This window comes from Phalaenopsis equestris, unplaced genomic scaffold (assembly GCF_001263595.1).
Source record: "Phalaenopsis equestris unplaced genomic scaffold, ASM126359v1 Scaffold205226, whole genome shotgun sequence".
NCBI classification, from domain to species: Eukaryota; Viridiplantae; Streptophyta; class Magnoliopsida; order Asparagales; family Orchidaceae; genus Phalaenopsis; species Phalaenopsis equestris.
The window spans coordinates 101,981-110,487 of NW_018224733.1; positions in this window are offsets into that span (position 1 = coordinate 101,981).

Genomic DNA, 8,507 nt, shown 5'->3' on the forward strand with positions numbered 1-8,507 from the left:
TAGAAATATAGATATAGTTATCTAAAGTTACCCTCGCAATTTTTAAAATATTTTAGCAATTTTTAAAATATTTTGAAAATATAATTAATTGAAGACAAATAAAATTTAGTTTCTTTTATTAAAAAGGAATTTCTCTTCCCCCCAAACTTATATTTTTAAAAGATTTTAAATGAAGAAATTAAAAAATTAAGGGTTAAAGAAAACATTTAATACATAAAGAAAAGACATACCTGTTAAAGGTTCTGATTAAAAACTTAACTCTGAAATATTGCAGGTGTTAATATAAAAAGTTACAAAACTTAAAACATTAAATAAAACATAATATATAAAAAATTTTGCTAAGAAAGAGTTAACTACAAATACATCCAACAAAGTACTAAAAACTAATAACATTATTAAAAACAATCTCATAAATCCACAGTTCACAACACAACATACAACAAAAATAAAGTACCATAGTCCATAAAAAAATAGTCTAAAAAATAAAGTACAATTAAACATAAACTAAACAAAAATCTAACTAAAGCATCACCAATCATCATCTTCTTCTTCTTCTTCTTCCACGTTCAAATTTTGCTGTTGATATGGATTAAGAACAGGGTGAGTAGGAAACTGAACTGAGTGATCACCCTTCATGAATTTGACCATTACATCATCATAAGCAACATCGTATTCAAACTTCTATCTTTTCAAATCATCAAAATGAGTGTTTTTGCCCTCCATATTTTCCATTCTATGATCCATTCGCAAAATATCTCTCTGTTGGATCATCATTTGTTCCATAAGTTCTTAGATAGTAGGGGCACTCGAAGTACCTGAAGTAGAAGGAATATCCTTGGTCCTACTTCCAGATCTCCATCCAACATGAGATTCATAAGTCTTTATATTGGCAGGTCCAATAGGTCTTAGAGGTTCAATCATCTCTTCCTCTGGTCTATAATTAATTCCTGCTTGTTCACATAGTGTGAAGATCAGGGCAGGGTGTGCTAAACCTCCAGTAGTCTCTCTAAAAGAAATAGATCTAATGTTTTTATAAACAATAGAGCCTACATCTATTATTTTCATCGATTGGATACAGAAGTTTAAGATGGCTCTATCCCTTGTAACCTCACTATGATGATTTGTTGGAATCATTCTTTCAGAAATAAAATAGTGTTAGGCCTTAGATACTACATTTAACCTTGAAAGAGGAAAGTTTACCTTAACTCAATTCTTCACCTTCTAGGTTCTTCTTCCATCAGTAAGAAAAGAAATAACCTCAGCAAAAGGCCTCATTCGTAGTAGAAAAAGATTTGCACTGGCAGCTATACACATCTTCCAACTGATAAAATTCATTAATTTTACTCGGAGTAAACTCCACCATTTTTCCATGAACAAACACAAGTCTTCAGAAGACTCCTTGAAATTGGCATAGAACTCCATCACTACGCCAATAATTGCCTCGGCAGTAAAGTAGCAGAAATTCTCCCACTACTGAGCATTAAATATTCTGTCAACTTCACCTCCCAAATTTTTAAATCATCGATCCAGAATCACTTTGTTAGTGTTACGTAGACTATTGAAGCAAATGTTTGCTTTGTAATTGAAAAATTTTTTATCATCAAAATCCACTTTTCTTTTTCCATTGCTCATTTTAGGTGCCATGGTAAATCTACAAAAGTTTGATAAAATTAAAATAAATTCCCAAAAAATTCTGAAAATTAAAATGTGGAAAGTTTTAAACTTAAATCTACTAAGTAAGAGTTCTTCACCAAAGGATTTTTTTCAAAATCTTCCAAAAAAATCTCAAAAATTCGGATCTCGGCAATGTGGGATAAATCCTTGGTGAAAATAAAAAATTTTGAGTTTAAAGTGTAGCTCTTACCTAGAGATGAAATCCAAGCTTTGTTTTCCTTAGAACCACCTCAAATCTGAGCAATAGCAAGCCCTAGGTGCGAAAATCAGAGGTTGAAGGTGACTCAAGGGGTAAAAATGGCGTTTCACTATGTAAATCGTGAATTTTAAAGGTATTATGGTCGGTTCGAGTCGAGGGCGTTGTCGGCACCAGAGGCCAAAAAATTCACTATTTTGATTTTTTAATTTTTTATTTTCTCCCAATTTACTTCAAAGTTTATTTAGTCTTTTTGAACATTAATTTTCATCTAAAAATAATTCAAAAATAATACCAAACTAACTTTTATATATGAAAATACACTTTTTACAAATACATTTTTCTATTCACATTCCCACATCTTCACATTTCCACATCTTCAAAGCAAACTAACTTATAATTCAGCGTCAAAATCAAGCCACAACACTAGAATATTGAAACAAAATTATACACATAATCAAAGTTCTAAAGCAAAGTAAAGTAAATCAAATCCACGCAATTACATTAAAGCATAAGTATTTTAAAATAGTAGAGAGTCCAACTTCTTCAATTAATCTGCCTCTTCTTTAGTACTTTCTTCTTCTCTAATATCTCCCATAGACTGGTAATGGACATATAAATTATAGAAGGGTTAGTACGGGAATTGATCAGTTGAATTTTCATTAATCCATCCATTTTTCTACAACATGTGTACCAATTCTGCTTCAACTGTTCCTGTATGATCAAAGTTCTCCTTCATTTTCCAATCTAGGTGATCAAAAAGGTAGTTAACATTTCCTATTGCATTAGTAATACTCTGTAGTTCTCTTTCTATTTTCTTCATTCTCTTGTCCAAAGTTATTGAACTTCTAACTGTTGGTGGCATCAATGGTGTTGAAGCATGTGATGAATGATCCAAAATACAATCTAATGCTTCATTTCCATTTCCTATGTAATTTCTATTAATAGGAATCATGGGCTCCCAATGTAGTAAAAATTTTTCCCAACTTTCATATGGAACTTAAGATTGACTGCAATGTAAGAAAATTATAGAAGGATGCCCAAGTCTATATATTGGCCCATTCATGATAATACCCATAACAGACATAACAAATTTGAAAATAGCTGACCCTATGTCAATGGGTTTTTCCATTTGAATGAAATAGTTTAGAATGAAACTTTCTTATGTAACTCTACTAATCTTCATGGTAGGTAGTAGTTTTGCAGATATGAAGAAATGTCATTGTTTCAAAATTGGGTTAAGCAGTGACGCAAAGAAACTAGCGTATCTCTCATCTTTGATTTCTCAATTATCTTGTTCATCCGTTAGAAAATTATATACTTCATGCATCATATCTTTCGTCGGGATAAAATTTGTATAATGACAGATTGGAACTTTTTATATCATATAAAAATCATTAATCCGAGCCGAAGTAAATGGTACAACCTTACCTCGAACGAAGACAACTCCTTGGGTAATTCCATGTAGGTTGGCATAAAAATCTTTTACTACGGGTACTACAACTGCAGCGGTAGTGTAGCACAGAACTTCCCAACGTCTCTGTATAATGATTTTCTTGATCTGTGAACTTGGATTACTAACTCCGTGATTAACAAAGCCTCTCTTCCTTGATAAGTCTCTTCTTCATGATGACTTTGTCTTATAATCTTTGCACTTCAAAACTGATAAACATTCTTCTATTAAAAAATCCATACCTTTAAGTATTTCTTGAATTTGAAGCCATGTAATTTGAAATTAGGAAGTTTATGGACGTCTAAGTTAGTTTTTAGGACTTTAAAAACACCTCTCGGTGGTTATTATGGAGCAAAATCTCGCCAAATTTCACCATAACTGTTCAGCACGTGAAAAATGCCTGGGATGTCGTCAACGCTCCTGATGGCATTGTCAACACCATGGTCCCTTAGTCGGGCACCGTTGACGCCCATGCTGGTGCCGTCAGTGCTAGAGGCCAAATTCACGTCTGATTTTTTTTTTGTTTAATTTGATTCTAAATTTTCCTCCAATACCAATATTTGTCTTAATTTATGATATTTAAAATTGTGCAGAACTTAAAAATACTATTATTTCCTAATACATAAACACATTTATTAACAAACTAGTAATATATAGATATATAGATTTGTCTATGGATTGCCTCCCATAAAGAGTTTGTTTTAACGTCGTCAGCCTGACATACCTTTGGCTTAGTTGGGTTGACTTACCATTAAAATTTCTTTAAATTGAGGTATGTGTCTGTTGACCTCACTTTTGGTTGAGGTTTAGTTTTTCCGCTTTAGTAACCTAAGATCTAGCCATAGGACTTTCCTATTGACTATTCTTAGAAAACTAGAAAAGGAACCCTCACCATTAGAAATTTTACCTTCTTCTCTACTCAACTTGAAGTTCCACATATTTATCCTAACCTCTAGCACTTAGTAGGTGGGGTCATTATGAGGGAACCCCAAGATGAGTCACCCTTAGGACTGTTGGACCTTAGGGTTGACCCTGGGTGTTGGTCTAGGGCTTAAGGTACATAATTTCACTCACAATCACTCCCAATCCTAAACTTAAACTTCTAGGCTTTGGTCCCTTGATACTTTTGGGAGACTCATGTAGGTGGTCCCCTAAACCCACTAGCCCTTGGCTAGGGTTTAGCTAAGACCACTACATAGAGGATCTAAAATGGGGTTTCCATTGGTCCATGGCTTATTGATGGTGGTTGGGCCCCAATTCTACCAAAAATATCCAACTTAGCCTTTTGCCCCTAAACTCCCCCAAATTACCTAGATACCCTTAGGACCCTAAATTTGGCCAAAATTCCCAAATTTACCCAAAATACTCAAGTTGGTTCAAAAATCATTTCAAACACCTTGAAAACACCCAAACTACCCAAAATCACCAAAATTTGTCAAATTACCAAAATACCCCTCCTTAGCCCAAAATTTCAAAAATTCCAAAAAATCCCAAGAATTCCAAAAACCTTCCAAATATTCCCAATTTCATTTTCCTCAACTACCATATGACCCAATTTGGCCAATTTGACCATCTTTCACCAAAACTCCCAAATTGTCATTTAAAGACCCATTTTTCCCCAAATCTACCTCAAATGTCTATCAAAGTGGTCTCAATTTCCCCCAATTTCAATTATAAACTCAAATTCACCCTTGATATGACCAATCTAGATCAAATCCAAGCCCAATTTATCCATCATTTGAGCCCAATTTTGATTTAGATCAAAGCCCCAATTTTGGCCACATGACCTAATCTCATCAAATTGAATGTCTTAAACCAAAAATTGGCACCCAATTTATGCTGAAAACTCTTCATGAGATCCTTATTGACCATTTACAATAATCAATTTGGACTTGACCCAAGGCTAGCCCAACCTAGACCCAAACCTAGCCCAATATGCCCAAATTGATCAAATTTCAAAATTGCTCCAAATTGACCATCCAATTGAACACAAAACCACTTTCATCCTTCACCAAAGTTGTTCCTTACAATCATATACACAAAATGCAACATTTATTTGGGCCAATTGACATAGCTAACCTAGCCCAAACCCAGTTTTTGGTCATTTGCACCCACTTGGACCTATGCACTAAATGTGGCCTAACCACCTTAAAGCCATCAAATTAACTCCACCACAACCATTAGTTGGACCCTAAGACTGAGCCAAAAGCCATCTAACCCAAGCTAGATGAGCCATGGACCAAGGGTCCCTCAAATTAAGGGATTTTATTTCCATTTTTACTTAGGCTTAAGATATATTTGCCAAAACAATACCTCATTGCAATAAATTGTTGTGACATATTCCTCTGACTTCCCTGAGCCAAGAGGTTCCCAATGCCTGGCCAGCCAGCCACCTTGGTGGCTGGAAAATGGCCAAAACCATGGCCAATACAAGGGATTTTCACCCAATTCAAACCCAAAGGCCAAATCAGCCTGGCTGCTCATTGGAGCTTCTCTGCCCTCCACATAAGCAACTAAATGCACCCCTCAATTGGCCCTGACAGCCAGCCTAGACCATTTTATTTAAACTCCCCCTCCATGGCCAAAAGGAGAGAGCTTTAAGTTCCTAGGGGAGACTCTATAAATTTTCTTTCAGAGCTTCCTGGAGACCTCTTGAGCTTAACAAAACCTTCCCTAGCCACCAAAGCCATTGCCCGCGTTCAATTTTGGAGCTCAATTTCAAGGCCAAAACAGGACCCTCCAAACCTCCAAAAAATTAAAATTAATTGCACCCACACCATTCCAATATCAAGAGAAGAAGATCCCCCACAAAAGCCCCATCAGTTGGCCACCCTAAGGTGGACTTCGAGCAAACTCCCAAACTGTCTTGGTCGAATTTGGGTCTATGCAATTCACCACGACCAGAGGCTCCATCCTTTATACCAATTTTTGATGATATTGCACTTTAATGGAAGGGATTTTGATGTTTTTTACAGGTTGTTTCTTTTTAGGGCTTAAAGTAAAAAGATAGCAAAAAGGATAAAATTTGGAGTCAAAACGACGTTTTTGAAGAAATGCTCAGCACCAGCAGTGCCGAGGGCAGCGCTGACGGCGCATAACAAATTAACAAAAAGGTTTTTTACTCAGTGTTGATGGTGCTAAAGGTGGTTCAGACCCCGTTTCTAGAAGGTTCGATGTATTTGGATGATTTTTTGAAGAGTTTTTGGAGGCACCTCTTGGAGAACCGACATTGGGCTCTATTTGGGGCCAAATTTCATCAGAAAAAACACTCCTCTACATTTTTCACTCCTCTACTTTCATTTTTCGCACCGCATCATTCCATTCCACTTCCATATTAGAGTCAATTAGGGATTTTGCTTTCATAGTTTAGAGTTTTTGTGGTGAGATTTAGTGTAAAATTTTCTCTAAGAGTGTTAGAGAAGGGGGAAAGTGAGAGATATTATCTTCCTGTATTTCTAAGGAAAGACTATAAAGAATTTGCTTTGAGAAAGAGTTTTTAGATAAGTATTGTTTGTTTATCAGTAATGTATGAACTTTCTTTTATATATGAAATTTGTGTTTTGTTATTTCTTTCTCATGAAGTCTGAGTAGTTCCCTCTATCTTTCTCCCTACTCTGAGATGTGGTGAAATGAAGAGATAATATGAATGTGTCAATTAGTTCCTTCTATCTTTCTCCCTACTCTGACATATGGTGAAATGGAGAGATAATATGAATGTGTTAATATTAAATTGTAAAATAAATTTGATGATTTTTCAACTCTGAACTTAATTTACTTTTTTGATCTGGACAATTGAATTGTTAAAATGTATTGTGAAACATATAATCCGGGAAATGGAGTATGAGTTCTACAACAGAGTAAGAATCACATTTGATTCCATGAAGGAGAACATCGTTTATGGAATTAAGTGCAAATAAATAGGGAAATATTCTTTGTTGGGTGTAGAATTGAAGAACCTTTAGGGTGACAGACTAAAATCTTCAATTCAATCTTAGTGTTTAAAAACTAAAGCGAGAGATAGCCTTCAGGTGAAGGGAAGTGGGAGCTCTGGAGTGGGAGCCGGTATCCTCCTAGCCTAGCCACATATTTAGGGACTAAACACTGAGATTGGCCAATGATTTTCTATGCACTGTATCAGGGTAGAGAATTAAAATTGCTCCTATTTGGCACAATACATATTATGAACATTTATCTCATCTCATTTTACCATAGCCTCATTGTAGTGGGAAGGATGCTTTTTCACATAAGAATCTCTGTTACATAAACATGGTTAACAGATTAGTATTTACTGTTTTAAATTTTGCATATTTGATTTGATAATAGTTTGGAAATTTAATTTTGATTACATCTCAAAAATTGAAATTAGTGACAGTGATTTCAATTGACTTTCTGTGAATTTCCTAGCAAATTTGTCATTTCCAATTTAAATCTTCCCCGTATGATTGATATTTGGGGCTTAAATAGAAAGTTCATTATTACTTGATAATGATATGTATACTTACATAGAATCTGAGTATTAATTGATTATATTTAATTAAACTTTACATAATCTATTGCAATAAAAAAGTCGGGTCAATCCACTAGACACTAGTGCAAGCGTGCACCAGGAATTTTACTCTCTAACATTTTATCTTATTCTCATGGCCCACCAAATGTATCTTTGAGTTGGCGACAAACTGAATATAGCCATCCCATTCAGAATGAGAAGAAATGGTTGAACAATTTAAGTGACCAAGGAATCTTCACCCTTGAAAAAAGAAGATGAAGGTCATTATGAAAGCCCCCAAGTTGGGAAGAACTTGGGCAGGAATAATCCCAACCATCCAAAAATCGATTGTAATTCCTTGCAGAATGGTATAAGAAAACCCATTTTAAACTGTTCTTTATAAAAAAAAAACCAAATCCAGAGAAAAGTGGCCCATCCACCGCTCATGACTGGAGGATGGCCAAAGGTAGATGAAAAGGTTAGAAATGTAAAGGTCTAAATCTTTCTCACTTCTGCTACGAAGAGAATCAAGACTTTCAAGACTGGAATCGACCCAAATGATTCTTGAGAGAATTTCTACACCATACAATTCGTAGCAACACACATAAGAGGAGAGGGAAGAAGAGGAATAATGGGGAGTAAAGAGTCACAAAGAAAGAAAGGTTATGATGCCCCATCCCCCCCAAATCATTAATCCG